The 23,708-nt window shown below is 44.7% G+C and overlaps 1 protein-coding gene across 2 annotated transcripts in view; it reads right to left on the reverse strand.

Moving 5' to 3' along the window:
* Positions 1-23,708, reverse strand: part of plxnb2a (plexin b2a) — a 77,646-nt gene that overhangs the window by 25,808 nt on the left and 28,130 nt on the right. The window contains exon 2 of one of the 2 annotated variants that reach the window (XM_035521120.1): positions 16,126-16,185. The exons of the other annotated variant lie outside the window; for it this stretch is intronic. The gene's annotated coding sequence lies outside the window, so the exon portion shown is untranslated. The remainder of the gene's footprint in view (positions 1-16,125; positions 16,186-23,708) is intronic. 2 annotated transcript variants of the gene reach the window in all.

Here is a 23,708-nt window from a genome sequence, read left to right on the forward strand (position 1 = left end):
AGAAAAATGAAGAAAAGAAATACTAGGCATGGAAACTGACAAATGCTCTGTATGACAAATATTTGGATAAGTATAGTTGTCTAAAGCTGGAGAAGAGAAAGACAGAAGGGTGAGAGAGTGGAGACAGGGGACATCAGTTCTGTGGCTCTGACTGCTCTCTCCAATGCAGGCCTGCAGATCACTGCATGATCTAACCAGGCCAATAAAAGCAAAGGCATTTTCAGAGACATGTTGCCCTTCCGCCCCCACCTCATTCATCTGCAAGCCCCTTCCTGGGTCTCCAAATAGCAGGGGGAAAGTCAAGTGCTCATCAAAAGGCTCAGAAGATGCTGTCTGTGAAGGCATAACAAAAGGTGGCCTAGAGGATTGTGGAAAGGTTTCAAGAAGGTGGGTCAAGACCACCATGCAACCATCTACTCCTCCATTCATGTAAATGACACTCCAAAAGGCAGTTTACAGTTAAAAAGCTGTTGCTGTCTTGAGGCTCTTGCGATCTCTGCGAAGAAAACCAAGGTTGGCTCAAACTTTAAGCCTTGCTTTAAAAAAGACATGTTCACACTCGTAAGAAAAAAAGAAAAAGGAAAAAAACAGGTTTGAAGAATGCTTTTATCGGTTTGTGCTATTGTGCTTACAATCCATTGAAAACTGTACAGTCACACCCATAGTGATTCCAATTCCAGCCGTTACAGAGACACTCATTAAAATGAGTGTCAGAATATGGATAGGGTCTGGTTCTGAGCTTCCATTACATGCAACGATATCCGAGCAAATCAATTATAGGCTCCTGGTGTTCTGTGCATAAAGCAGGAATTAGCTTGACCTTTCAGAATGCAGGGGACTTTTCTGCAGGATGCTGTGGCCGCATAAAGAACGTTTACCAGAGAATGTTGATCAGTTTCAACTTAGGACATTACACGCTCACCATAACCATTATTTGACCAACTAAAAACAATGAATAGCTGCTGAATAATTCATGGTGGGCATGCGCTCCGGTCAGCTGTACATGGACACAGGGAGCAAGTTTTGTGTGTTTGTTTGTTTTACTTGAAAATTTGAGAAATTCTGAACATTAGATGCCATGCAGGAAGAGCAGTGAGGGACGAGGTATAGAAAAGGGCGGGGCCAATCCGTGTGACGTCCGCACACAATTGAATTCTATACTAAAATATAATACTGTGGTACATTAAAAGAGTGAGTGACGGCTATATGGCAGGATCCACTAAGATGTATTATCCCAAAAGTGACACATTTATACCACACAGAGTAGACTGGCTTAAGTTAAGAACAGACAGATCGCCTGTTACTTGTACAACAGCTCAGGCAATTTTGTTGACTCAGTTTTCTGGGAATTGTACCCCCTCTCCCACATCCTCCCTAGGGCACTAAAATGGAACGACTGGAATATGCGGAAAATGCGGAAATCCCCATGAATAACCTTTTCCGTAAACACACAATCAAACAGTAGCCGTTTTGACTGAATTGTGATAGTCGTGCTGACTTTGCCAATACAGGGTCTTACTATGCAGGCCCCACAGACGATGGCAGTGTATGGAGATATATCCCCTGTACTACCCAGGCGACGCGCAAACACACACCATCATCCACGCATTCGCTACATCATGAAAAATGGGTGAGCCCATATAAAACGTCTGAAGTGTGGAGGTCACTCTAAAAAGTTGCGAATTGTAAATGTTCAGTGCAGTCACCACGCCACTGCTTTAAAGAAAGAACGCGTAGAAGGAGACGTCCCGATGCGACGTGAACATCCGTGATGTTTCGGTAAAGCGAGTTGACTAACGTTAATGTTATAACTTTTTGAAACTTCAAATACATAACGCTCATTTTTAGTCGCCTTTTTTCGGGTTCTAATTTGAGGCGACGGTGGTGCTGTTTTAATATATTTGCTACTGCTCAGGTCTGCTAGTTAGCTATTAACCTCGTAGCAGCTTTAATGGGCGTCTGTAATCAAGCGCGTACTTGGGTAGACAGCAGCTACGTGTCTCTCAAAGCTTCAACATACAGAAGCTGAACCGTAGAAAAATTGTTTAAGATTTTAGAAAGGGCTTTAATGTATAATATTGTTTTATTCCTTAAACTGCTGAGCTCCTCATTGTAGAATATTTGAATATTCGAGACATTATATAGCTAAATACTCTCCTAAACACATCGTGAGAATAAGCGCGTCCACTGCTGCGCGAGACCTCCAGCTGCGGTTATAAGAGCGTCACTTAGGAGTGCGCGTGCGCGTGTGCTTAACTTGGACTGTGCGCGAGCGGGAAGAGGTGTCCCTTTAACAGCAACACACTGTAACCAACTTTTTTTCCCCTCTTAACAGGGCCTTATAGACTTTGGCCAAACGCCCAGAAAAAAATTAAACCACAGAAAAACTTCGTTTCAGTAATTCAGTCACATATGAATGGGCTGCAGCACTCAAACTTAGCTTCTTTCCCACGAGGCAAATTAAAAGTGGTATTACATTACCAAGCCCCCTTCTGAGGTCACGGGAAATTATGATATCTTGGTCCAAGAGTACTCTGACCAAGTCACAGATGATTTACATCCTGACATGTCAGGAAATGGTCTGCAATCAAAACAGAACTCCTGGAATTTTTTGAAAATACTTTAAAAGGAAACAAGAAAGGGAGACTTAGTGACGTCTTAAGGGTAAAATAGTTTCTGTTTCTCTTTAGACCAAATGGAGGAAAGCCAGACACAGGCACTGTTGGGAATGTGAAATGCTGCTCTACAGGTCATTGGACTGGCAGCAATAACTCACCCATCCTAAGCAAACGATTGTTTATTCATAAAGAGCGAGCCATAGAATACGTAATTTAAATGAACACTGACAACCTAAGGAAGCATTCAATAAATCCCATCCTCTCAATCCCTACCGGTGGAGTGCAATTGGCACATAAACACGTTAAGAAATAAGATTTACTTGATCTGAATGGGGGAGTGGTTGCTAAATACAGATGGCCAAAAGTATAGTGCCTGGCAATGTCTAGTACAAATCCATTCCAGACATATTTAAGTTAGCGCTAGCGCTGAAATTCAGCTCCCAGGTCGGTAAACAGACTCATACAGGGTTGGAGAATAAAGTGCTGCAGAGGGGGTTGGGGGAGCGATGTTTTGAAAGTCTGGATCATGCGACGATGCTGTCAGCACAGCATTGTATGTACACACACATTCTTTCCGCAGACCGAGTAGACTGATTTAATGCTTTCCTGACCACAGGACAGCTGAAGTCAGAGATTTGTAGGGGTCTTTCCACACCTCTGCCAGCTTCTCCCTGTCCTATCTCCTCCACTCTCTCCCCAGATGTCCTTCCGTCATCTTCTTTTAAAACCCTGTCCAACCTCGCCATCTCTGTCCTTCAACCAAATACATCTCCCTCTCCCTCTGATAAAACATTGCATGGCCCTGTTTAATTATGCGGAGAGGTGTGAGGTCGGCAGACCTGTCTCTAGTGGCCCCCCTCACTCGCTATCTCTCCGTCTTTTAATTACGATGCTCTCTCAGAGGAGAGCGCCTAGTTGACTGACAGGTTAGATGGACCGGGTTAATTAAGGTCAGGTTTTGATCAAGCCTGGACACATACTGCTGAAAACAGTGTGTGCACGCACACTCGTACGCAGGTGAACCCGTGTGCATGTACTCCTTACTTTACAGGCGCATAAACTGCCTCTGAGTATCATGCAAACATGTTTGAGTAAATTTTGCTCTGTAGGGGGAGCAGTTCCAGAGCAGAAGGCAGAACAACCACTGAATAAAGCCAAACTGTACTTACTGCCTGAGGTTAAAGGCCCCAGTGCCTGTCTCTCTCTGTGTGTGTGTGTGTGTGTGTGTGTGTGTGTGTGTGTGTGTGTGTGTGTGTGTTTTCCTGCATGCATTCCAGCTGGTTCCAATCATGCAGAAGAAGAGGACAAAGGTTAAAGTAATTACTCTTGCTGGGAAATAAACAGGTTTAGTCTGCTTTCCGCACAGGCAGCACGTGGATATGGCAAGGGAACTGACAAATGGAGAGCGATCTCCAGCAGCCCTTACAGATCATATTTGTATGTGTATATGTATGGATGTATGTGTGAGCATGTATGCATGTGTGAGGGAAAGAAAGGAAAAAAGTGACAGAAAAAGAAGAAAGGAAAATATACTGACATAAGAACGGCAGAATTCAAGAACCTAAAGGTTTGGTAGAGGTTCCAGAAAATGTGCCCAAAATGGAGCCAATGCAAAGTCACTAAAACTTCTGATCATGCCACACAACAGTAAAGTGTCATCTAGCATGCATAATGAGAGTAGGATATGAATGCTTTGTGGGCGTGTATGTGTGTTTCAGGTTTTAATATCACTCCACCCACGCTGGTACAGAGGCTGATTAAAAGGATGTGTCATGCTAATATATTCACATCTCTGCTCATTAGGCAGAAGGCCAGTTAATTACGGTACTGAGTGTACATCAGAGAAGCGAGTACAAAGGTGCCACATCAATGATTCAAATCACTCTTGCATATCATTAAAAAATAATTAATTTATTAATTAACAACACAACAACAATAATAATAAAAGTAGAATTTGGAATCTAAGACTACGTTGTGATTACCAGCACACTGGTTTTAGAGGCAATCTAGAGGCAATTTAAAAATGACTGGGAACAGAGTCAATAAAATCATCAGAATCTTAACATCAGTTCTAAAACATACAAGTAATAAATGAAGGCAAGTTGATGTGATCCCTAATTCTGCTGCCCGCCTGGAAAAGAAGGGAAAAAGCTTTGTTCTAAACCAGTTCTTACACTACCTTCAAAGACCCATTTTTACATACAAATAGCTTACATAAACAGAGCCACACTCCTCCTCCATGCTGTCACTCAATATAAACTGCTCATCACGCACAGAGACACACACACACACACACACACCCTGTGTCATCTCTTTCAGTGGGCTATGGGGAACAGCAGGCTTGCTGATTGAATTTGACTCTTCATTGTGCTGAGTTCATAATTCCCTTCGTGCTCCAGTGCTTCCAGCAGGCAGGAGTAGAGAGTGCTTCTGTAAGCCCATTACCACACGCACCCCCACACCTCTATGTTATCAACTTCCAGGACCTCACTCACTTCTGCTTGCCTGTTTTTTTTCCCCCTCATATATAGAATAATAAAATTGTCTCTCTCTCCCCCTTACAGTGGCTGGTCATATCTTTTCTCTCACACTGAGGACTCATACCAGAGGCCTGGGAGTTTGAGGGTGTGGTGAAGTATTTTTGCTGTTCTGAGGATTGCGCTGTTCTTAACTGAGACTGATGTCATTCCTGAAGCCACTCCTCCAGTTTTGGAGTCACATTCCCAAGAACCTCTAATCACCACTGGGACAATCTTAGTGTTAACCTTCCACATTCCATCTATTTCTTCTTTCAGTCGCTGATGTGCATTTGTGTATATTATAACAGAACTATGAAACTGGAAAAGATGATATTATACAGTGGTCAGCTCCAGTTCATGGCAGTTATCATTTCACTCACTCAATATGCAAACCATGACACACACAGACATGCTCCTCGCTGGTGTGTGTCCGAGTGCCAACAGTGCGTCTCCAACATGAAGCATTAACCATAAAACGATTACCTAACTTATCTGGGTATAGCGACGAACCTAAACCATTTTAGAACTGCAAACAGTATCACTTAATACGAAGTTTAGAAACCATTTGGTCCGCCAGAGGAAAAGCCAAGCAAGCAGATATATTCTCTACTAAATTGGCTCGGGTGACAGCAAAGTTACATCCAATTCAGTTGTCACAGTTGCCATAACAGCAGTAGTTATGATCAGCATGTATGACTTACAAGTTCAACATAAGTTGCCATAACAGCAGTAGTTATGATCAGCATGTATGACTTACAAGTTCAACACAACAGGCAAGTGTGGCATCAACATTAAGCTCGAGGAAGTCAGTCATTCTTATTCAAGACTTGTACTCCACCCAAGGTCATTAAACAAATGAATTTGAAATATATAACTTGATAGGTATTGCTTACTGGCCTTCTAGCCATTGACCATTTTTACACAGCAAAGTTTCTTAGTGACCACTTGTTGGACCCAAGCAAATGGTTACAGCAAACATCTTTTCAATGGACCACGAAATTTATGTGTGTGTAGCCGACTCCAAGGCCTTTTAATATTGTCTATTAAAGACGGTGGAGTTCACTAAAGGCCCAACTGTGGCTACAGCCCTGGACACACTCAGACAGCATAAAACAAGACCGGAGGACCCGTTCTTGGACGCGCTACTCTGAAGAGCTCATGTACATGAGCTTGTACATTCGTGGGAGCTGTTACTTCTGTGGGGATTTGATATGAGTAAAAGTCATTTACAGGAATGAAACGAATCACTAATATGAAAGGTGACAGACTGTGCTTTAACATCAACAGTGTGTTTTAAAGGCTAAGCAAGAGCTGGCCCACTTTTAAAAATTAAACTCTTGGTGCGTAGCCAACTGCATAACAAGCACTCTGGAAAAAATTAGACCTACTTAATTTGTTAAAAGCATAGTTTCTGATGATGGCATAGATGATGGAGATGTATGAGGAAATATATTACACTTCATAGTCGAATATCCTTTTGGACACAAATACCATAAGTTGTCATTTCATCACTATTTATGAAGCAACAATCACGATAATAACACAGTAGAACAGAGGCACAGACTACCACTGCTGACTACCACATCAGCAGCATCAGCAACGGGTGAGGATACTGCCAGGCAGCCCAAACCTACACAGGAGCAACTGAAGGTTAAGGGCCTTGCTCAGGGGCCCGACAGCAGCAACTTGGCAGCAGTAGGTACAGCAGTACAGCAGTAAGCACCCTATCCACTGAGCCACCACTGCCCCAATATGGCAATATACAGATATTTAAATGTATAAATGTTCTACATATATGATTTTCATTTCTCTCTCCAACACCAATGCTCACTGTCAGCGAATAAAACCGAGCTAGCCACTATCTTACATCCTCCATCTTCTAGGTCATTAACACGACGAATCATTACGCCCAGTGTTGAGAGTCCCAATAGCTTTGCTGTTAGCTGTATCTTAGATTATTTTAAAGTCCCAAATGATTATGTGTCAATGTGTAAATCTTTCTCAGTCCCCATGTACAATATAAGGTCGGAACATCAGTTTGGTTTTATGGTCTAATAGTTACTGCTGAGGCAAGATGAAGGTGGGCTCATAAAGTACTTTTGACTTTTAACCAATAAAAACTGGACAAAGCAAATACTAAGAATTACTGCTTTTCGACTACCAGACCTGCTCCTAGATGAGCATCTGGTCTAAGAAAGTAATAGACTAATGAGGGCTCGGGCCATTCACTGCAATTGCGCTCAGTGCATAAAATGTGAGTCGGCGGGGGAGAAAGGAGAGCAGGAACGTGCACGCATGCACAAAAAAAAGGAAAGTGAGGCAGACACAGCTCAGCACGGCACACACAAGGCTGCTTTTGTGTGCGCGTGGTGCGGTGATTGTGACCTCTGCAGCGAGAGCGAACGACAAACCCAACCACTTCACATCATTACGACACGACTCTCTCCACATCCCCTTTTCTCTTTGTACAGCACGCTCCAAGCAGTAATAGGTCTGTAAAAACCAGAGAGGAGAACAGCAGAACGTCAGATTGACCAGAGGAGAAAGAGGGGAAACAAGTCTAAGACCCCTTTGCAGTGAACAGAAAGTGAATGATGCTCAAGTGAAATTTTGAATTTTTTTAAGGTAAAAAGAACGTTGTAGAAGAGGGAGAAGTAGTTGTGGAAAAAATAGAGAACACCATTTACCAGATTGACAGGGACAACACCAGATGCTAAAGAGAAAAGAAACTGTCCTTAATCCATCACATGTTCAGTTTCTTCTTTCCTATTTTTACATCACTCATGCTCTTTTAACCTCCCTCTTGTGCTACCCCTCCCCTCCCTTCTCCTACGGAGTGCTAGAAGATTTGGAGTGACAAAGTACAGTATTAGCACTAAAAGACTTGAGAGAAGAAGAGGAATGGTCTGGAGTGGGCACCCTAGCACAGGTGAATAAGGGATTGAAGAGACTGGATTACACAACCTCTGAAGGATTCAAAAAGGTCACCAGTGTCAGAAATGGCCTTCTGCTTCCTCTCTGGTACACTGTCATTTTTACTTTTCAAATTAGACACACAACCTTCCTTGGGCCAAGTACCTTATACGATGACCAGCACTGCACCTCAGCACTGAAGAGGAGGGAGAGAAGTTAATGCTTAATTAACACACATTTCCAGGGAGGAAATTACTTTGTAAACACACTGCAAAGGGGTCTTAGATTTTACAGCCAAGGAATGTTACAGGGCACATCTCACTCATTACAGTTATACAGAAAGTATTACAACATGATTCATTACTGTATTACACCAAGCATTAATTGAGATGATATGAAATTTCCTGATTAAAAAACATTACTAATTATTGTTCTAAGCATGAATTCTGAACCAATCTGCTACCAAGTGTATGACCTATTTAATGAGGGCTTTAGTGAGCAAATCCTGTTAATGCGTTACTGTGGAGGCATTTGGCGTGTGTGTGTGAGTGAGTGTGTCCATAATTGCTGTACCCCCTTAAGCCATGACCAAGCAGAAGCTGCAGTTTCTGTGCTGCTAATATGATGCAACATGGAGCCCTACAGGTGAGTGCATTGTTGTTTTACTTCTAGAACTGAGCATGAACAATTCAACGAGGACAATGCAGCATAGGCACCCTGTGTGCATGCACGTGCGCACGTACACATACACGTACACACACACGCGCACACACAATGAAATTGCACTGCATGCCACGGTGAGGTTGGTTTTGAAGACAAGAAACTCCGCCCACAAACCCATTAATGACCGTTACACAAGAACTGTCCGTGACCCGCAAAAAGGTGTGATCTAAAGGCACCAGCACAGAAGATTAAACAAACAGGCACCTGGCTGCTGGACTTTGCCTCCGTTTTCCCAGGTGCAAGTGGAGCTTCTTATAAGCAATCCCCAAGTCCACACGATTCTCTCATCCCATTTGGGCTGAGCATGACAGAACGCCACGCTGTCTTCAGTCATTAACAGATCAACAGACGCGAGAGCCATCAATAAAGTGTTGCTACGGTCACCTGATGCTGGCTAATATTTATCCAGCACCGATTTAGATTTTTTTGGGTATACCCAGAACTTATGACAATTACTGCACTTGGTCCAACAGTAAAATGTACCTAAAAAAATATGCCTTTAGCGCTTGTGTACTAGGTTTAAGAGGTTGTTCATAAATGGATTATGGTTGATGGTCAGGGGTGCTGGAGGATGTCATGGTTGTGGAGTGATTTATGGTTCTCTCGAAAGTGAAATGCGCTGCAGGACACTTCTCCCATTGACAGTTTAGAAGCAGTGTCCCTGCTGTGAATGTGATCTGTTTGTATATATATGTGTGTGTGTGTGTGTGTGTGTGTGTGTGTGTGTGTGTGTGTGTGTGTGTGTGAGAGAGAGAGGTGAGAGAGAGAGAAAAGTGAAGATAGCATTTTATCTTGTCTTATTACCAGCAGGTAGAATGTGTACTGCTCTCCTGCTTTCCTTCCAACTGCAAAATATGACATAAAGCCTCCTGTATCAGGCTTACACACACACACACACACACACACACACACACACACACACACACACACACACGATGACACACTCGTTTCATCATCCTGAGAAGAGTCCCAGCCCCTTGGCCTCTCCCTCTCCCTCTCTCATTCATTTTCTATTTCTTGTTTCCCTCACTACCAGCCTATATTTCCAGATCCATGGGACCGTACACATAGGCCTCTCAGCGCACTACCAGCCCATATCGCCCAAACTATGTGACTGGGCGTCTCGTAATGCACTAAAACACGTTCCCCATTAGAGGAGCTCCTGATTGCGCAGAGTGGCTAATGGGTAATTACAGAGCAGCAAAAGAGATACAACATGCAGCTAGCAGGCAGGAAAAAAAATAAAGAAGTAATTAAATACAAGTAAAATCAAATAATAAACAGGAAGCAATGGTAATGCAAGAGCTTTTTCTTAGGTCAGTTTGGAAAACAGGTTTTGAGCCGGTTTTGGGAACTGCCTGACAGGTGCAGGGTGTGGCCAGACCTAAATCCTTAGTGTACAAGAACTACAGGTGACCTCACCACTTCGCTCATGTGGTATTTTATCTATCTGTGTGCAATTATGACTAAGCAGAGGCAGTTAGTATAAAATATTTCAAAGGATTCAGAGAATATGATCTCACAGGTGCTTTTGCGTGACTACACGTGCATGGTTCGTGTGTAAATAGACCTTACATTCCCTCTTGCAGTCCGAGAGGTCTGAGGACTGCTTTAGCTTGTCTTCTGCCACAGAGGTTGAGAACGCTCACTTTGACATCAGATAACAGTCGATAGTAGAGATGCCTCATGGCCTTCACAAAACACACGGTGACTCGTGGGGCGCTAATCTAGCAGTGTGACCAGTTTCTTCGAGACCGTGGGTGAATAATCTACAGTTTAGTCCTTCTCACATAGTACCATAGCCTAGAATTTTATCCACTTTATCAGTTAATTGGGGGAAAAAACACATTTCTAATTTTGCACATGTCTGATTCAGTCCAGAGATTTCTGTGCTGGTCTAATACCCAGAAGGACACAAGAAGGAACAGGTGCACTGTTAGAAAATTACATTATTATCGACCTCACATTCCACCTCGGAACGCAGGATATGTACAGACACAGTTGGAATTCTCAGGTGCTAATTCATAATAATAACAACTTTAACCTGCTATACAGGTTCACCCTGTGGCTACCCTGTTCCATAAACACCTCTGATGAAACACAACCTTCTGAAGAACCATTTCTGAAGAAACATGCAAAGGTGGCTGAGGTGTGCAACACAGTTAGTTATTCACTCACACAGATTCGTTCTAACAGTATAAGAACATGAAGTAATATCAGATGTTTAGTAGGAATCTCACCTTGCAATGTGATAAAGTGATGCAAACTGGATATCATAGCTCTGCTATCATTTTTACCACAGGAGAGTGGTCTGTTTTACAGCTACTAACTTCCAGTTTGTTGGCATCACACTACCCTGCAGCACTGTTCTAATACTGTTCTATAATAACTGCTCAGAGCATGTGAAGCAATACAGAGAACTGATCTAGTACCAACTCAGAGAGACAATTACATAGACACACCATAATAAATAAAATGTACACATAATAATAACAAAGACAAAGAAAATATAATAATACAAATACAACACAAGAACATCTACAAGCTTAGAAATATTTTCACTAATACGCCAGGCCTGACTTGAAAGCCCAAAAGCATCAGGGATCTGCAAAGAAGAGTGAACATCACTATAAACAAACTACAACATTTCGATCACGTCCACATTCCTTGATTCCACCAATGTTATTTTAACAGAAATTATGGCGGGAAAATCTGAATAGCAACCAGACCGTAAACCACAGATACAAAATGAGAGAGAGACAAGAGAACCTGAGATCCCGTGAGTCATGTTACCATAGCGATTAAAAGAGGCTGGCGCTCTGGCTAGGCTGAACCTGGCTAGGGGTGGCAAGCCGTCTGCAGTGCCCTTTCATTCCGTCCAGCAATCATCATTAACACTTCTACCACTATAATCAGAATCACAGTGGTGCACTCAGTCTGCACACCCACATACTTGCTCGTTCACCCTCTTCCTCTGGCTCTCACACTCACACACCTTGGCCCTGTAGCTGCAGGATGCCTATTATTCCCTAGCCGCTATGTGGCTAGAGGAGTATTTTGTCTGAAAGCTTTATCTTTACCCCAACCTGAAGTTGCATCTGCTTTAGATAAAGCTTTGTTACAAAGACAATAGAATGACTCTGGTATAATGAAATGTGGATTCTAGACAAGGTGCGCATGCACTCGCGCAGACAGACACACACACAAAGCTGGAAACAAATGTTGCCCAAGTAAGAAACTTCAGGACTCAAGATTACTTTTTAAAAACTTTGTCAGTCTGATCAGTCATATTGCTCTTATCCACTGCAACAAATTTGAAGCTTTACTAAGTGAATGAGCACGCCTGCTGAAGCATTGTGTAGGTCCACACTGTTAAAACATGAACACACACACACACACACACACACACACACACACACACACACACACACACACACACACACACACACACACACACACACACACACACACAGCTGATAGAACCTCTGGAAAACTCTGATAAAAGCATCCATTTCTTCACGCTACTGCACTAAGCTTAAACCTGTGTGCTCTATCCATGCTCTAAACACACACACACACACCTGCTCTTCTTTAGACATATTACAAACTTTAATATCACAAAACATCACAATATTCATTCTTCAGCAATGACATCATTTCAATAGTTTCATATGCAAACAGTTCTTGAACTGTATCTCCAATGAGTGACAGTCCTAAGAATGAACGGACCCATATCTTATGGATCACACTGTGTTGAAAAATTAATATACCAAAACTGAATGGTTTATTAGTGAGGTTTCCCACAAAAATGAATTTGAGCCCCAATACAACTTGTTTCTTTATTTTGACAGACAGACAGAAGAGATCATTTGCAGAGTGAAGTAGTAGTAGCTGAAACCCATTATGATTTGAACCCTTTATTTCATAAGAGATGTGAACCAAATAGGTCTGTGAGCATACGTTGGTGTGTGTGCATTTATGTGCACAGGTGTGAAGAATAAAAGATAGCTAGAGGAAAGGGGTTTCTCAAGAATCAATAGCTCAGCCAGCCACTGCGGTGAAGCATGAGATGTGGGCCCCTTCACCATAGGCTGACCGCTAATTGGGTTGTTTTTTGTTTTTTTTTTTGCTTAGTTTTTTTTAAGCAATCAATAGGGGACAACGTGATTGGGAAACACGCGTGCCAACATCTAAATGGTGAGTGACCCACCCAAAGATCAGTGAAATCACATCATACTTGTCTGTGCATCAGAGGAGAAAATGACAAAAGAAAGAGGAGGAAGAGGAGAAAGCGAGAGGGGGGGGGGGGTCTCGTGTCTACCTGTATCATGTATTTTTGCACGCTGGTGCAAGGGTATTTTCAGAGTATCTCCATCTCCCATAGTTTTTTTTTTTTTGTGACTCATATGTCATTAAGTACAGTATGGAAAAGCGGTACCAAGGAAAGTGTACAATTTAGAAGCATGTTTGTACATATTTCAAGTGTAACAACCACCTTATTTATGAATAAGTAGTATATAATTAATGTGACATCTATTTGGCCACTTAAAAACCATACACGATAGAAAAATTGCAAAACAGATTCAAATTCAGCATAAAAATAACAATTTTTTTTTTTTTTTTAAAAAAGGTCCGTCAGTTTTAGTTTGGGAAGCAAATAAAATTTCAAATGTTGTCCAGTGTAATTTCAAAGCATTTTGGTTACAATTCTAAACAGGTTTCCAACTCAGACAGCAGAGCTTTTTTTTTAGGTACGATATCTAGATCAACGTACTGAAACAGGTTCCTCCATACACCACTCCTTTATTTCCTCCTCTCTCAACACAAGGGGGCCAGTATAACAGAAAGCACTCATAATCCTCCTCCGACATGTACCGGCATGTAGTTCTCAGTACAGAGCACTGTCAAATAGCAGCTTTAACGGTGGGAACCTCTCAGTAGCCTGGCACAGCTGGGACTCAAACCTGACTGCACACTGTAAATGTGTGGTGCTGAACACTACAGAGGCTGTGTGATGCGCATCATTATTCCTCTTCATCTCAGTCGCCACCCTCATCCCTTCATCTCCTCCTTAACCCCCATTCCCAAACTCCTCATTTGACTCTTTAGTTGTTTACTTGCTTTTCTTTATTTCATTTGGATCAGATAACCTCAGATACTCCTAGTCTCAGAGGTTAAATCCCCATGTAGCATCACCTTCAGTTGAAGCTAGCTCTGTCTTTTGGAGGGCAGTTAATAGACCAACATGCTTCAACAGCAAGCGCATGTGCCAGGGCTGTGGGCGGGGCCAGGGGCAGAATCAGTGCCACAAGCCTGTGCTTCATAATCTGATGTGTACCATGACCACACGGCTCATGAAGCAGAGGGCAGGTGGAGCAGTCATTAGTTTATGCTAGTGAAGGTGGGACATTTTTCGAGGGAAGGTCCAGCACCAGGATCCAGCCATAAAGGACTGTTGCGAAGACTGGTAGGGATTACCTTAAATCCTGGAGGAGTGGCTCATGCACACACAGAAACATGGGTATGGGGCATGAGTGGGAGTTCCACGCATAGCATAACCAGTCACCATTATATTATTCCCTCTCTGTGTGTCTATTACGGAAGGGAGAGGCAGGCATCTATGCAGTCAAATTAATTTCATGTAAATCGATCATTACTTGCCTCAAGGGTGCCAGAGAAAACAGAAAAAGCAAGGAGTTATTCTAATGAGCTTCTGAATACTGTAAACTCTGACACTGGTGCCAAACAGGTCCAACATTCCATCGCCACACCCCCCAATTTCTGACCCAGTGAGGAGATGGTTCAGCCCGCACCAATTTTATCCAGCCCTCAGAGCAAACTATTCAGACCGCTCAGGGGTGTGATTCTTACATCAGATAATGAGCACGCTTGTTCATCAGGCCAACAAACCTGTTTTGGTCCTCCCTGAGAGGTGACCTGCGGTTTGAATCCACCCAAAAAAAAAAAGACCAGGGAAGATGAGAAGAATGCAACGGAAACCCCACCTCAATCCAGATAGACACGAAACCACACGCCCTGCACCGGAGCGCACAAACACATACGCTGTTCTCAAGGGGGAATTATCCCCATGGGAGCACAGCACCTGATGCCAGGAGAGAATGACAAAAGGTATTTTGCCTGTGAGGCATGGGATTGTCTCTACGTGTGTGTGTCCGAGGGAACGAGAGAACTTCAAAATATTCAATGCACCCAAAACCCAATCTACAATAACTCCAAAATATTATAAAGGCAGGTTTCCACGGCGATGGTCATTTTCGCCTGTCCACTGTGTGGTCATTACCATCAAGTGGGGCAGAGGCATGCAGCTGGGGAAATACCATTTAGCTTAACCCTCCATAATATACACCACAGTGTCTCAATACTAAACACACACACACACACACACACAGACACAGACACAGACTGACAGGAACTATAAATCATCACCACAGCCCAGTTGGGTCCACGCAGGGAGCTTATGAAAGGCAGCCCGAGACTGCAAAACAATATTCATTTACCAAGGTCTCCCTCCCTCTCGCTGGCAGCTGAAGACGGGGGAGCAAGAAATATTTTACTTAAAATGCTGCCGGGATCCCAGTGCCACCGCCACCACTGATGGAGCGAGAGGGTGGAGCAAAATCAGATCATTCATTGCCATGCAGGCTGTTTTTAATCTGCCCTTCAGTCATCATTTCCTCAACACCTCACCACCCCACCACTAAGAAAAGTGATGAGGCAGTGCAAGGTTGCCAAGCCAAGCGCAGCACATAGGGAATGGAGGAGAGAGAGAGAGGCAGACAGTGAGAGAGAGAGAGAGACAGAAAAAGAACAGGACAGGGAGAGGGTGAGAGAAGTTGGAAAGAGAGGGGAAGCAGAGAGGAGAACAAGAGAGAAAGAAAACGCAAATGGAACAAGACAAAGAGATTCTGTTTTTATGTAAGGCAAAAACATGTCTCCAGGTTTTGGCTCTAATTTGGGAGAGGTGGGCCTCATATTTCATTGACCTGAGGGAGAAACAAAAGGGGACCCGGATAGCCCTGACAGTTCTCTCTGTGTAGGAAACAGAGGCTCAGGCAGCCAGTCGTGCCCAGAGGGCAAACAAAGGCTAGGGCCATCGTCCAAGGGGGATCCTCGGAGCGATTAGCACTCTCTCTGCCTTGCTTCCTTGCCCTCCCTTTGTTCCCTCAGAAGGGGGGAAGAAACAAAAAGGTGGGCGTCCATATTGAATTACCGCGTTTACGAAAAACTTGTTTTTCCCCAGCCATAAGCAGTTTCCATGCATTCACAGGTTACACCACATGTTTAAGGGGGACACCGCGTGTTTACATGGCACGCCATGGTTGATCACTTACTCTGGCTCTTCCCTCCTCCTCAATCCCTATCCAATGGTCCTGTCGTGCAGGGCAGACGTGCTGGAACAGAGAAATGGAGTGAAAGGCATGAGTGAACACGGGTGAACACGGGAAGAATGGGTCACGATGCTGCTCAGCTCGTCCCACTTCTGGGCCCGGGGGAATCGCAGTGTTAGCACGCGTGCTAACTCACACGGGAACAAGGACCCGATCCCCGACACCATTCTTACCTGTACATATCCCATCCATTCATCTCTTAACTAGCACACTAGCTGTTTTTCCATAGAGCCCTCAGTGTAAGGGTCTCCTGTCTTGCATATAGAAGTCATCAAAACAATTTCCTCTACATGTGACCTCTGTGCTAGTGGAAGAGTGATGGAGAATTAGACAGCATATTTAGAAACACGACTAAATAAAAAAAAATTAAAAATAAAAAACAAAAATACATATGGGGTTCATGTACATTTCCCCAGTAGTTACCAATATCTAGTTTTTAACAACAGAGACAGGTTCAGACATGAACTTACTGTTATAATTATCATCCATTTAACTTTCATGTCAACAAGTACTCTCACCCCCCCCCCCCTTTTTCCACTCAGGACTACAGCAATTTAAATTTCAGTGGGCATGAGGTAGAGCACATGTGTGGAGATTTTATTTTGAATGTATGCAACACAACCTTTGAACACGTTCTCCATGTTTCTGGCACATTAACACCTTTCTTCTGAGCAAGCTGATCCACCTTTCTCTCCACCAGCAATTAGGTCACCAGGACTAGTGTTTATTTGCTTCATTTCTATGTACCCAGACTGAAAAAAGTCCCTTTTTATAGACTAAGTGGCATTTTAAAAATGTACATCTGCAGCAGTGCTTCCTATATTTATTTTTAGTACTTGTCCTAAGGGAATGTTTAAATAAAGGTCAAACCATTTGAGAAAAGTCATGTGCCAGTGGTAAGCAACAGAATGATATCAAGCAAACTAATCATAAATTATTTATTGCAATATTCCATAGCATCAATCATCAGCCAGACTACTTTGGCCACATGGCCACCGACAGAAGAGGAGCTCTGATTGGCCAGGGCCTGCTCCTAAGTAGTGACAGTGATGCAGGTGAAGGTTACAGAGACACTGACTGGTGATGGTTGGCAGATAAAGCCAGCGATGATTATGATTAGGGCACCAACATAGAGATGGTTTTTGGACAAAGCATCCGATGATCATTAGAGATGTAACATTGGGGTTGTTTTTGGAAAAAGGACCCCAGTGCGGGGGAACCAACTGTGATGCATCGAGCAACTCGGTTTGCCACAGGCTGTACCACGAGAGACGCGACTAATTAATGCAAATGTCACTCGTGTTGGGGCGAAAAAATGTGTATCCTAGAGCCTCATACACAACACACTAACCCACCCTCCCCACCACACACAAAGGACTGCTACTGTCATAAATGTACATAAACAAATGCTCTGTAGTAATCATAATTTTTCTGAGTCGCACTCACACACACACACCTACTCTCCTCCTTTCTTAGTGCCTCAGAAATTACATTCATCAATGGGAACGCTCCAGCAGAGTTTCTCATTCTGAAAAATGAGACACTCCCATTCACTCCATAAAAATCTAACATGCCCCTCCCTACCGTGTGTGGGGGGGAGGGGCGTATGTGCTTCTGCAGCAGTGGGAGAAATGAGGTGTCTGACACTTGGAGTGCTTGCTTGGGACTGGTTGATGTCAGCAGGTTTGGAGCTGGAGGTGAGAGGGCTCTTGGGCGGGTCAAGCCAAAGTGGGCGGGGTGGAACTTTCACGCTACTACCCAATCTCTCATTTCTCCATTAGCTCTAAGACAGCGCTCTCGGTTTAAATGACTCAGCCTGTGTGTGTATGGGTGATGCCAATTCCCAAAACTTGGCTCCATTTTTGTCTAACCAATGAGAACCAGATGTTTGTAGTTGTGCTCCTAAACTCTACTAACAGACACATACACGAAACACCCTCTGACTACAGCTTCATAAGCACAGTCCAGCAGACCAATATTCTTTTTTCTCCTCCTGGTCTACATGTGCGTTTGTTTGTTTTTGTTTTTTTAATGTTTGCTTTAGAGAGAATGCAGACATTTAGTTTATGCACGCACACACACAGAAAACATTCAGATCCCACAAATCCATGCGCACTCCAAGCCCTGCTGTCTCTCTCCAGTCCTGTCAGCATTACACTCAGAGAGAGGAAGTGAGAGAGAACGGCAGACTTCACGGGGAGATCTCTATTCCAAACTGTCCCAGGCTATTTGTGAACCTGAAAGGTATTGATTTCCATTTTATGCTTAGAGTAGTGAGGGTGGCTCACATCAGCTTATAAAACCTGCCCAAAGGGAAGTTGTTCCATTAATCTGTCTCAAAGCTAAAAGACAGCCTGTTTTTTTGGTGTAGTTGTTCTTGCCCCTTTTAACTTTTAAAAGAGAGAGAAAGAAAGCCAAAAACACCCAGCACTGGCAGGAACTTCAAAACTGTTGTTACACAATATACAGTATGGTTTACATGTGGTATTACAGGCAGTATGTATGCTACCAGGATGGATGGACTAGACTGGTAAAGCAAGCTCCTTCTCCATCATTCCCTGCTGTCGGCCAGCATCCAACCTGACAATCACCAGTGAATGCTATGGACTGTAGTTCTGGACCACAGAAAAACAACACCAGGGTGATGGGAGGTTTGGGTGAGGGACCAAAGTCTCTATTTGGAGTGGGATTCAAGACAATGCAAGTGTGGGAGTGCCATACACATGCGTGCGTATATCCACATGGACGTATGCATGCGTGCGCGCACACATGCACACACCTGGAAATGATCACATTCTCTCTCTCCCCCTCACACACAAATGGACACACAACATACTAACATACACTAACATGCACCCACACACACGCATCACTCACACACACACAGCTGTAAGCAATAATCACTTTCCCTCTCACATGCACATATACAACACCGATGAAAGCAGCGATCACTTGCACACGCATACCTACACACACATTGCTCAAAACACTGATCACTTACTCTTTCCCTCGCTCACTCTCTCAAATATACAACCCACCCACCCACCTAACCACCTCCCTGGCATCGCACACACAGGAAGCCACGATGGAACCACTGCACTACATGATCTGCCACTGCCTCATTCCCACATGTGCAGGAAGGGGCATTTGAGGTTTCTGGTGCTCCACTCTGTTAGAGTTATGGCCAGAGACAGGCTCATGTTTCTGCCTGTAGCTCCAGCACTCACAACCGCATGGAACTGCACTGCAAGGGTGTTTCAAAAGCCTAACCCTAAGCATCGGGAAAGGGCATGGATTCCTCTGAGGTTCAGGGCTTTGACCTGGCCCCTTCAATCTTTTACCCTTCTAGGCGCATATCTCTCTCTCTCTCTCTCTCTCTCTCTCATTAAAAAGCCATCTTTCAACAGAAAAACTGAAACAAGAGCTTCCATACGTCCTGTCCACCAGCCAATGCAAATCTCTAGCGAGCCCCTCTGGCCAGACCTCGGCTTCCTGCAGCCTCACTTGGCTCAGCTGCAGGGCTTCAGGGTGGGGCCCGGGGCCCAGTGCAAAAAGACCCCTTCCTCACACCGAGATGAATAATGCACAGGGCCCCCTGAACAAGCCACCGGAGGGGAGGGGCCAGAGTTGGAGGGGAGGAGCCAGAGGCGAGGGTGTATGCTTTGGCAGCGTTTGAACACCAGTGCCTTTATGCAGAGGAGGTTGCTGATGGTCGTTTTATGGTGCTTTCTTTCCTGTAATAAACACAGAGTTCCCTTCGAGCAGGCAAAAGTCCACCACAAAACAACAGCTGACGAGGGCTGCTGCGTTTAAGTGTGGTGGTCCACAAAGGACTACATGCGACTGTTGTTTTTACTTTTCTGACATTGAAATGTGAGAGTGTGACCGATGGCAGGCTCCCATGTCAGAGAAGGAAAGAGCCAGGGGGACGTGGGAAGCAATGTGTTTAACGCTGGTATCAAAACATGCCCTCAGTTAGAGCAAGCAAGACAGAGGGGCTGAGGGCAGAAAGAAAGAAGCCATGCATGTGCTATGTGGCAGCAGGTTCCTTTGGGTGGGGTAGAGGGAGGGGCCTAGACGCTCACGTGCCCCTTTTCCAACTCACCTGTATCAAGGACTATAATTTAGTCAGAAAACAATTTCATTTCTCAGACAGCAAGAGAGTTAGAGAGCGTGAGGTTGTGGGAAGATTGAACAGGCTCTAAAAAGAAAGCTCAAGACTCATATGAAACCATTTTGCTGCTCCTTTCTCAGAAAATGGGAGCTGACGATGTTGAAAGACAGCAGATGGGTCAGCAGCCACACAGACACACAGGCACCCATGGGTGCATGCATGGCCACCTTGCCAGGGCTGAGGGAACGGATCAAAAACCCCAGTGCCGGTACTGCCTGCTTGTTCCCGAGAGCCTGGAGCCAGCACGGAGCATGGAAACAAACCAAAAGAACCTTCCGCCTTCTGTTTCATCAGTCCTTTGTGTTTATACCAGCTTCGATTTGTTTTGTTTTTTTTTGAGAAGGTGTGCGTTTATCCTGGACCTTCTGCACAGTGCTCAGCCATCCATGCCCGTGTCACGGTAACGCGGGCTGGGCTCACCCTGGTCTGAAGCGGGTTAACTGAAATGGGTTATCAGAGGCAGTTAGAACAAGGCCATGTATTTCTTAGGGTAAAAGGAGTGTTTCAATTTTAGGGCAGCCCGCCACCAGCCACCACTGTCTTACAAGGTCACAGAGCCCGCAATCAGCCAAAGGAGTTGGTAGCCCAAATAGACATAACGCCCTCCAGTCATAACAGATTGTACCAATTAGCCAGTATCAGGACACCAAAGTTACATATGACCATATTTAGAATGGCTGAATTACTATCAGTAAAACATGGACTGCATTGCTTGCATTTTTCATCAAAGCTCTTTGTGCATGCTAAAGATTATAAACAGATTATAAACAAAAAGGTTTTCACACCTTTTCTCCCCACCCTTCCATCATATTAAGCCTAAGAACATACCTGACTAACATACATCAACCCCATATTTGATGTTCAACATTCGCTAGTCTAAAATATAAAACACGCAAACCTGCGGTTGTCCACCCATCCCAGCATGCCAGGATCATGGGTCCATTGCACTTGGCGAGTGCAATGAAGCTCCTCCCACATCCAGTGTGGCAGTGGTACCAGAATGCCTTGGTGGGCTGGCCTAAAACCAAGCAGCGCAGGCCTGGCTAAAGCTTTCATTTCGGACACAGCATTGTCCCAGCGCCAACCCGTGCAGCAGTCCAAGGTAGTAGAATAATGGCCTGGGGTTTTCCACTGAAGCATGTACTGCAAAATCTCCAGCTTTAAACACTGGCAGTCGTGCGTTACAATGGCCTTGCAGATGAACAGGGGGATGGCTTCCAGGCATTACATTTGCAGAGAAATATTGCGCTTGGGAAAGAAGTTTTCCCTTGATGAAAGAAGCAGCAGGCCAGGTAGAACTGCACATTTGGGCCTCTTGCACATGCCTGTGCAGTCCAAACTACCAAGAAGGCTCCTTTCTGAAGGGAACTAAACTTTGGGATTGCAACCCATGTGGGCAGTGGGTAGCGTAATTGTCGGATCGCTATGAAGAAAGGGGAAGCTCTGAACGCTACACAACATCGTGTCAGCAAAGCTCCCGAGCAACAGTCACCAAAGCTACTTCGAGGCCGGATGTATGAATGGGAATTCGTTGGGGCATTCCTTAAATGGGGGTAGGGTTGGAACTTCACTGCCTAGAGCATGTTCAGCTACAAAGAGGGACAGAAGCACGGCGACAGATCAAAGGAGCGAATTGGAGCTGCTCTCAAGACGTCGGCCCTGTGCAAGCCGCTGGCAATGTTGTACTGGGCACTCAGTAGGGGAATTCTGAAGGTAGTCTAGGGTACTGAAAGTTTTGGGTTTCGGCTCTCAGCGAATTGTTGTGACATGTATGACTAAAGCACTTAATCTGTTCAATATGCTCCTTAAAGGACTAGTAATAATATTTGCCTGCAATCTGAATAGGAGGCCTTTTCTTTTTATAATTTCTATACTGAATGTTAATGATTAGGCAAGTTGAGCAGTATGCCTCCCCGCCGCACACAGAGTCTGTGTATGACCAGCGAGGTAGGTGGGAACGTAAACAGAAGTCTGTCCAGGTGCCTGTGGCGTTGTGGACAGGCCCCAGCATGGAGAGACCATATTGCTGGCGCACGTGCACAAACTGCTAGGCAAGAGCCTCACTGCCACTAGCAGCAGTCTCCAGGCACTGAGGTAATGGCTGGCACGCACGCACGCACTCACTTACACACACACACACACAAACACACACACACACACACGAACGACTGCTTACCTAGGCACAGGGAAACATGCACTCAAGCACTGTTAGTGAGAAAGCACAAAGGAGCAGGCCACTGACATCAACTGACATCAGCAGGAGCGAAAGAGGGGAGGGTGGTGCCAGAGAGGTGGGGCAAGAGATGTGGGAGTGGTGCCAGAGAGGCGGGGCCAGTCTTTTGGGGGTGGTTTTTGAAAGGCGGGGCCAGAGACTCCCTCCCAGTCTGCCACTACTGCCTGGCTCATTTGTTCTCACGTCAGGAGGAAGGAAGTGTGAGGAAGTCTGAGTTAACACTCCTTCTGCTGTGACTGGAACAGTCGCACCACTGTGGCCCTGCCTCCCACGGCAGCACCAATCACAGCCCTTGTTCAGAGAGAGAGAGAGCAGACACACTACAGTCTTGCACACATGGGATGCCACTGTATTCCTGTGATGTGGTTTTGAACTGTAAACAACCATGAGCAAATTGCAAAACAGCTCTGATTCTATTGGGCTGCATGTACTCTGATAAAAATCATGCGATTCATGTTCAATGTGAAATTATGCACCATATTTACATATGGCCCTGGACGAGCTGTAAAAGCAGCATCAGCACAGCCAATAACACAGATGAAATGAGTCCCAGTTTGAAATTATTCCACCTCATAATTCACACATGGAACAAGATCAGTGACAGGGAGAGGTGAGACATGAGGTAGACATAGACACCCACCCACAGTTAAAGTACAATCTCAGCCCAACAAAATTTTTGATGAACACTTGATTGACACTGGAAGGATTCATACAGTGAATTCGCTACATACAGAGTTATCGCACAAATAATTTTTTACAAAAGCATACAATAGCACCAGGCTGCCGACATCCCACAGTAGAGAAAGCAGACGAAACGAAAGCGGAAGAAACAGACCGTCCGACAGAAAGGGAGACACTGAAGTGACCAGCACCTCAGTTACAAAGCACACCAGAGCTGGCTTCAACCTGCCGTGGACCTGCAACACTGTCACTGCCCTCACCAGATGCGGAGTGGGAGGAGATCCGGCAGTGCTGGGGAGGTGGGCAATGGCCGGGCCTGCTCATTGCCACGTCTGATGCCCGGGGGGTGCATTGGCGCCAGCCACCTGATGTCAGACTCCTACTGCCACCAGCTTATTCATCACTTATTTGAATCTTGCTATGACAACTGGGGCAGTT

This window comes from Electrophorus electricus, chromosome 2 (assembly GCF_013358815.1).
Source record: "Electrophorus electricus isolate fEleEle1 chromosome 2, fEleEle1.pri, whole genome shotgun sequence".
Taxonomy (NCBI): Eukaryota; Metazoa; Chordata; class Actinopteri; order Gymnotiformes; family Gymnotidae; genus Electrophorus; species Electrophorus electricus.